The 9,215-nt window shown below is 34.8% G+C and overlaps 1 pseudogene; it reads left to right on the forward strand.

Annotated features, from left to right (window-relative positions):
- Positions 1 to 5,657: 5,657 nt before the first annotated feature.
- Positions 5,658 to 5,757, forward strand: LOC122121171 (annotated as a pseudogene).
- Positions 5,758 to 9,215: the final 3,458 nt, after the last annotated feature.

Below are 9,215 nucleotides of genomic sequence, written 5' to 3' on the forward strand. Positions count from 1 at the left end.
CCTATAAATCCTGTACGTTTCCGTGAGAATTGTCCTTACCTGGGAAATATACTCTCACTGTGTGAAACAAGGTTGTAGTGGAATTTAAATTCAAAGTTCTTAAAAAAAAAGACATCAAAATTTGTGAATTGGCCTTTACTTAACAAACAGTAATTCTTTGAAAAAGATAATTTGGGTCAAAATATTTAGGGACAAAGTGCCCTCCACAATGAAAGAAGGCATTGGGCTTACACATTTCTGTTTATAATACTTTCCATGAGGTCTTTGCATGTGAAGCACTGAAACACAGAAAAAAATCTGATTAGATACTTCACACCAGTTATTTCACATTTCAAAGTGGCTCACAAAAAATAATACCCTTATTATCATGAGATAGTGAAAACGTCTCTTAGTACAAAAGCCTAAAAGTTTGGGGGTCACAAAATAATTGAGCAAATGGAAAAGCTTAGAAAACAGTGTTCTTAGAAGCCCTAGCTAAGTGTATTGGCTTCATCAGTGGAGGGAGATCAAAACTTTTTGATATAGATTATCTTAATATTTGTGCTACCTAAAGTGATTTTATAGAGCCAATTTGGCTCACTACAATGCAGAACTGATTGAATGGAATATCAAAATAAATTCCACATCCAAATGATGCAACTTAAAAGAGTTTTAAAGGAGAAACCATGAAGGTTTAGCAGTGGGGAAGGCCTTATAGTGCTTCAGCTTCACTAGACTTGAAGCCAAGAAGCTGTGATTAATTGGATATCAGGCAAGAGTTAAGAGGATATAGAAGTAGAACATGCAAGCATTGTCCTTTGTAACAGACACTGTCATCCAAGGCATGGGTGATTTACCTCTATTCTCCCCCATTCATCTTGTTGAGCAAATGCAAGACTAAGAGAAAAATAATCTATTGAAATAATTTTGCAAAAATGACTTCGCTGTTCCTGATATGATATCTAAGGAGAGTCTAAAGAGAGAAGATAAAATGGAGTATTCTTCAGTTTCCCCTAAGCATCTTGTTAGCAAAATATAACTTTGAGTTAGAAGTGATTGAACCAAAAAGTGTTGGAGTACTTATTTTTGTTGGCACTTTAGACACAGAAGATTTTCAAGGTAAAAGAAAAAAGAATAGCCATATATTTGTGATCACAGATTCTTGGACTGGTTTTATGGAGACAAAGTTTTACATTAGAGTTTGTCCTGATTAACATAAATGTTAGGTTTTCATGGCAACAAGTGCAAGGGGGAAGTTTATTGGACTCGCTTGAATAAGTAAGCAGCATGATAGAAAAAAATGGGGGCTGGGAAGGTGGCTCAGTGGTAGACCGCTTGCCTTGCATGCCTGAAGCCCTGGGTTCGATTCCTCAGCACCACATAAGTAAAAAGAAAAAAGCTGGAAGTGGCGATGTGGCTCAAGTGGTAGAGTGCTAGCCTTGAGCTGAAGATCTTAGGGATAGCACCCAGGCCCAGAGCTTAGGCTCCACAACCGGACCCCCCCCCAAAAAAAAAGATGTAAAATAAATACACAATAAATAATATAGTAGGTTTAGGAAGGTTGCTCAATAGTTCAGTGCTTACCTTGCATGCATGAGGGCCTGGGTTCAATTCCTCAGCACCACATAAGCAGAAAAAAAAAAGCCAAAAGTGGCACTGTGGCTCCAGTGGTGGATTGCTATTCTTGAACTGAATAGCTGAGGGACAGTGCCTAGGCCCAGACTTCAGGCCCCATGACCAACAAAAACAAACAAATAAATGGGTCCTGGAAGGTGGCTCAGTGGTAGAGCGCTTGCCTTGCATTCATGAGACCCTGGGTTCGATTCCTCAGCACCACATAAGTAAAAAGAAAAAAGCCGGAAGTAGTGCTGTGGCTCAAGTGGTAGAGTGCTTTCCTTGAGGTGAAGAGCTCAGGGACAGTGTTCAGGCTCAGAGTTTAAGCCCCACCACCGACAAAAAAGAAAAGAAAAGAAAAGAAAAAAATTGAAAATAATATTTAGTGAATTACTTTGACCAATTACTTTGTCAGAACAAAGAAGGAAATATATAATTCAAAATCATTGACTTAAAAGTATGAAGAGAGAGTAGTGAAGAGAGATGAAGGAAAACATAGAGAATTGTTTTCTCTCCAGTGTAGTAACGGGTCCTTGATCTTGTTTATTTCATTCTATCTTCACAAGCTATCAAGTATGTCTCAGTACTGGAGTGTCCACTTCAGACAAAGAGAACTCGCAGAAGAAAGATAGTATTTGCAGCAGATGTAGGTGATTTATAACTTTAGACAATCTATTTAAATCTGTTCAAAATTCTCACCTACCGCAAACTTCCCTCTTTGAATATCTTTGTTTGCTTTTCCCAAAACTGCCTTCCATTAACAGCTTAAATTTTTGAGAAGTCATGCTCATACTCTCTAAAGATTGCTGTTTGGTTGTGATTTTTGTGTGTTCTTTAACTGAATTTCAAAAGGTTGTGCAAGTGTGTTACAATTAAATATGTCCATTTAATTGTCCAATGCCCCTGGATCAGATTCACTCCTTCTATCATTGTCAATCAACCCCTTCTCCAAGATTTATTTCAGATTTACCACTTCCTTTATCACATGTGTACATTGACTATTCTAGCTGTACTTGTCCCTTGTTCCATTTTTCATTCATTCTATGTCTTTACTATTATTCCTCTCTGCTTTCAACTTCCTGATAATCGTTCTGTTAAACTGTCTGTTAATATTTGAAAGGTTTATTTTCATTCTTTGGAGATTCAATCCTGTATATACTTGAACTTATGTCAACTTACATTTCCATAATTTGTTCATCTGCAATAATAATGTGCAAGACTGGAGATGTGAAGCCCCTAGACTTGATTTTATTCTCATTCATTTGAAAGATTAATCTTTAGTCAACAAGAAAGTTTAAAAATGGCTTAGAATGTATTCCTATCAGTTTTTATAAATGTCTATGTACAATGGTGTGTGATTATTTTACTTTCTATGGGATAATATTTTCTACTACCTATAAGTTTTGGAAAAAGAAGAAAATTAAAATTTACTACTATAGAGGAATGTGATAGAAATAGAAGACAGATTTTATGTTTGTCACATCTCTGATGAGTATCTATATTCAAGACTTACTATGTTAGACTTATAGGGAAAACATAAAACAACGTATGATAAGGCAACTCTTTGTGGCTTTTTAAAATGTACCTTATTAAGTGATGAAATTTACTTTATTAGCTTATGTTTGCGTTTGAAATTTGGGAGGTTGATCTATTTAACATATTTCTGGAAGGCACCTACTGAACAACACAAATGGTGGGTGGTATTATTTCTACACTTTAATGAGTGGTTGAAACAATGGCATTAGTGTTGGGTAAATAAATCAACTCTATTGTAACTTGCTCCCTACACTTGAAAAGCTTATAATTTCACTGAGTATCATCTATTTGTCAAATGTTATTTTGGCGATTGTGATATTTAAAAGTTTATTTGAAAAAAAATACACTTTCAGGAGATTAAATGTTTTGAGAATGACAACATTTTATACCACAGAACCAAGTTTTACTGGAGTACCAAAGTTTTGAAGCACTAAGGATCTTCACAATTAATGTTTTTCTGGATTACATTTGACCTCTAAGTCAAGTTTTCCGGGCCTGGTTAGACCAATTACAGATCTATTTTTCCAGGTAATATTTTCTGGGCCCACTAATGCTGGACTGAAATCTTTCATTAATCATTAGGGGAGGGCTATTAAAAATAATTTTGTGACACTTTGTGATGTTGTTCACTGATATGGTCTGGTCATCTGTAAATTGAAAATTTGAATTACAGTACTTTCTCTCAGATTTTATGATCTCATCCTTCATTTTAAGTTCCCTTGCATTTCACAATTGCTTACTGCTAATTCCTTCTTCTCAAAGAATTGAGGCCCTAAAATATTATAGGAAATGAGAAATTAAGATGGGTCTTCAATTACATTCTGTTGGCATGTTGTATGGGCCTAGGTGAGAAGTCTTGCACCTGTTATCTGATGATGCAGGTAACTGGGACCTGGGATCCTAGGACCCATGGGTCCTGCAGAAGAATAATATCTTTTAGAGATCATTTCAGCAAAATTTGGGTATAATCAGTAGGAATGCTTCAGAAATATGGAGAAAAACATTTTGGGACCAGCGAGTTAAAACCATGAACAGGGCAGCAGACTAAAATCCCTTATAGATTAGAGGAAAACAACATTTTTTTACCATGTGAATTCAGAAGACCAAGAACACTTAGAAGGTATCACAAGCTTATACTCAAGACATTACATTGATACTTTTTATATTCCGATATATATTCTAAACCTAATTATTTTATTTTTTATTTTATTTATTTTTTTGTGGGGGTGTTCCAGTCGTGGGGCCTGAACTCTGGGCCTGGGTGCTGTCCCTCAGCTCTTCAGCTCAAGGCTAGCGATCAAACCACTTGAGCCACAGCGCCACTTCTGGCTTTTTTTCTTTTTGCTTATGTGGTGATGAGGAATCCAATCCAGGGCCTCAGTTATGCAAGGCAAGCGCTCTACCACTGAGCCACCTTCCCAGCCCTAAACCTAATTATTTATATTCCAATTCTATTCATTGGAATAAATAATTATCAATTTATTTATCAAATTATCAATTAATTCTAGTAAGTTTCACTGTGTGAAATATAAAATCAGCAAATATAAAATAAAATATATATCTATGTATAATATAATAAAAAAACAGCACATGTTTTACATTGTTCTGTGGTGGTTAGGGTAATAAAGACAACTTTGTTTTAAAGTAATATTGCATTATCTCTACCACAGTATTTCATAGAGCTAGACCTAAAGTTTTACCATTTGTAGATTTACAGTCTGGAGACAAGAGGAAACACTGTGATTAAAGCATTACTAATTTAAGGCCTAATATCGAGGAGAAACACATGGACTTCTCCTGGAGCTATGGAAATATTTGTTGATAGAAAGACAGTAGTGTAAGTTCCTTCCTGGTTGGAAGGTAGACAGACCATGACATTAGGTAATCATGCATATGAACAATTTTTCACCTTCTTGGCTTTAGCTACTTTTGAAATGGTAGGTATCATAAACAATTATATTTTGATAAAATACTTTCTGGTCTGAACAGTTCTGTCTGAACTGTTCATCTCTCTATGATCCCTTGTAACTAAGATTAGTTTTCTTCCAGTAAGACAAAGTATGATTTCAGGGTAAGATATTCTGGTTGGTCTGTTCCTACATGGAAGAAGGGTAAAGGGTCAGGTAGACATTTGTGCCAGTAAGACCTCATTTGGGAAATTTTAAGCTGGAGAAGTTTAGAAGTAGCTCTTAAGCAAGGTTTACTTTGGATCCATTAGCTCCACAAAGCTAACTCAGTTGGACAAATAAGTACTTGAAAAAGCCATCACTTTTGGACCTAGCTATAAATGCTTCAAAGTATGATCAAATCTAAAATGAAAAAGACTTAAAATAGTCAGTGACAAAAAAATTTCAAATGTGAGCAATCGACGGAACAATATAATTTTTCCACTATATACACAATTTTAGGAAAAAACGATCAATAGTATTGTTAGGAACAATAAGGTTTCCTTGTTACAAATAGGCACGCAAAGATATAAGCCTATATGAAGATTGCATCATTAACTACTTAAATTTATAGGATACTACATGCTTCAGCAGCACGTCTACACAAATTAAAACAATACAGAGATTAACATGGCACTTGCACAAGGATGAAATGAAAATTTGTATAGTATTCCATATTTTTCATTCTTCAGATGCAAGAAATGAAAAGCAGTTGTTAAAAAGTTGATTACATAATTACAAGAGTAACAATGCATGTAAGTCCTAGAATTAAAGGTTAGTTTCATATCAGTGTATTAAATCTTCACCTCAGAAATACCTTTACATAGCATAACCTTTACAAAACTTTTGAAATTAGTTAAATTCTCATTTTATCCCAAAGAAATATACTAGTATAAGGACTTAGAAAAAAAAAAGGAATCTTTAACTTTATATATGGAATGCAATCTTACAGGACACATTTATTAATGAACCTATGTATTACAAAACAATGTAGAATTCAAATTATATCTAGTAGAGAATGAAATAGATTATGGATATTATGCAAACACAGAATATAGAATATTTTAAAATATCCTTTTTTCAGACAAGCACAAGAAATATCTTTAGTTTTTGTACTACTCATTTCAACAGATAAATTCAAATTATTTCTGATTTTAAAAAATCACAAACTGCAGAAATCATTATACATGTATACAAAAACAAACTCTTGAATATACTTTAACATCAAAATCAGACAATTCACTTGGAAGAATTCCCCAGAATTTTTACAGGAAGATATTGCTGTTATTTGGATTGTGAAAATATTTTCTATGGACACAAAGAATGGACTGGCACTTTCATGCAATTGTTTCGAACATATTTATAAGATGATTTCTTTGTTGCTTTGTATGTCCCTCCCCCATGGCATAACCCCTGCTTTCACTGTATTTGATGTTGGTATAATTTGTGGCTGGGAAGGGAAAAAAAAACAAACCTTTAAATAGGGATACAGGTGGACCCATTGCAACGAGATGTACAAATAGTTATGTCAAAAAATGAACTTTACAAATTTGGTTGGGGTGGGAGGACAGGGAGAGGGGGGAGATGAGAAAGGATGGGAAGCGGAAACAAAGGAAGAGACAACAATGCTTGATAATAAATGTTTTCATTATCTTGCTCATGCAATTGTAACCCCTCTGTATGGCATTTTCACAATGAAAAACAAACAAACAAACAAAAGAATGGACTGGCATTTTGAAGTTTAAGAAACTTAATTGATACCTTAGCTATAGTAAATAATGCTGCAATAAATATATTTGTTCTGGTAGCTTTCATATGGTCATGTTTGATGCCCCTCAGCAGATGAATGGATCAAGGAAATGTGGTATATATACACAATGGAATTCTATGCCTCCACCAGAAAGAATGACATTGCCCCATTTATTAGGAAATGGAAAGACTTTGAAACAATTATATTAAGTGAACTAAGCCAGGCCCAAGGAAACCTAGGTCCCATGGTTTCCCTTATTTGTAATAACTAGTATATGTCTGACAAAAGCAGAAACGGTCAGATAAGTTGATGTTAGGTGAAATGAACCCCAAGATAAAGATTCAAATCTTTTTTTCCTTGCGATTGTTTCTATTATATTTTTAAGATGATTTCTTTGTTGTTTTGTATTTCCCTCCCACGGTATAACCCCTGTTTTCACTGTATTTGATTTTGGTATGATTTGTGGTGGAGAAGGGAAAAAAACAAACCGTTTAAATAGAGATACAGGTGGATCCATTGCAACAATGAGATGTACAAGACATCATGTCGAAAAACGAACTTTACACCTTTGGCTTGGGGGTGGTAGTGGGAGGGCAGGAGGAGAGTGTGAGGGGGAGATGGGAAGGGATGGGAATGGAAAACAAAGGAGGAGGCAACAATGCTTCATAAGAAATATACTCATTACCTTGTCCATGTAATTGTAACTCTCCTGTATGGTATTTTCTTAATAAAAAAAAAAACTCCAAAAAAAAAAAAGAGAAAAAGAAAAACAAAGAGGGGAAAAAAAGAAACTTAACCGAACCATTAAACTTAAGAGAACAATATGTACAGCCTTCCACAATTTCAAAGAGGTAGTGATACATACTTATCCTTTTGGAAATATCAAATGCAGTTTCTTCCAAGTTGTTCTTCAGACCTGGTTTGATAAAATGGTGCAACAGAAGGAGATCCAACATATCTTTCCAATCTCTATTCCCAGCAGCAAGGTGCAAGGTGTTCAAAAGGCCTTTAGTTTTGGCATTGGTATCTGCATCATGATGAAGAAAATGGCCACACTAGTATTATTCCATGTATAATCACTGTGCAACGGTGTCCACCCATCTACAGTTATTGCATGAATATCTGCTGCTTGAGCCACCAACTCACAGACAATGTCTAAGTGTCCACTGTAGGCTTCCCGATGAAGGGATATATACTCATCCTCGTCCCTAGTATTCACATGAGTGGCCTTTTTGGAAAGTAGTCACTGCACTGTAGTAAGCCAATTATTTTCAGCAGCCCAAAGAAGAAATTTGGTTGGATCCTACTCCATTTTTATCTTGCAATTTATACCATTCATCATTTTTTCATTTTTTTCTTCATCTTAATCAGAATTGCCTTAGCAGAAACTTTCAGTGACAGTGGAAATGAGGTGTCCATGTATTTTGCCAATAGTTCACGTTGGTTGAACTGGTCAGAAAAATCCGGTGAATTTTCTACATCTGTTTTTTTCACCATGATTTATTTTCTCGTTTTCCATTTTCATTATTTTAAATTATTCTAACTGGAAAGTAGAGAATTGATGGAGAGCAGATGAAAGATGTTCCTCTGTATTCAAAGGTACCAAATGAAAAGGAGAACCAGTAGTGTCTTCGTGTGCAGCTTCTTTTAGGAATGAGAAAATATGAAATAATGCTTTCTATATAAAAGATTTGGGAAATGACAGAGCAGAAAGTGAAATGATGCAACCAAAAATATAAAAGCAAAATTAGGATAATTATGGAGCAGTTTTATTATCTATGAGAACCATGAAAGAGAGGAAGAGAGAGACTGCAATGTGCAATGACCTAGCTAGCCACAAAATCCATGCCTCTGATTAATTTATAGAGCAAATAGAATTTTATTTTTTAAAAAAGATGGAAATAGAATTATGTATTTACTTGAAATTAGTAAATACATTTTAGTAGTCTACATAAAGAGACGTAGCTCTGACCAAATTACAGACAAGAATGTAAATCCTCGATAATTCTAAGAGCAGATCTGACTGAAAACGGTTAAATCACACTTTTTCTGTACAATAAAGAAATAGGTCCAGGCTAGGAAAGCAGCTAGAGAAGGCAGGCCGATTATATCTATGACAAAACTTTGTGGAAAATGGCATCAAGGATTACTTACTGGTGATTTACTTGCACTGTAAGCACGATTCTGAACTATTGCTTGCTGATTCTGAACTAGTGTGTTGATCATTATATTCTCCAAGAAGAAAAAGTGAGATTTAATTGATAGCAAAGTATTACTAATACATTTTGACTTCTCATTAAGCACCTTCAGTCATAAAAATCACATGAAGAGAATAGATAGGACTACTTTTTTAGATGAAAACAAGTGTTTTTTTAAAAAAAACAAGGAAT

Source organism: Dipodomys spectabilis, unplaced genomic scaffold, assembly GCF_019054845.1.
Source record: "Dipodomys spectabilis isolate Male_0828 unplaced genomic scaffold, ASM1905484v1 ptg000185l, whole genome shotgun sequence".
NCBI lineage: Eukaryota > Metazoa > Chordata > Mammalia > Rodentia > Heteromyidae > Dipodomys > Dipodomys spectabilis.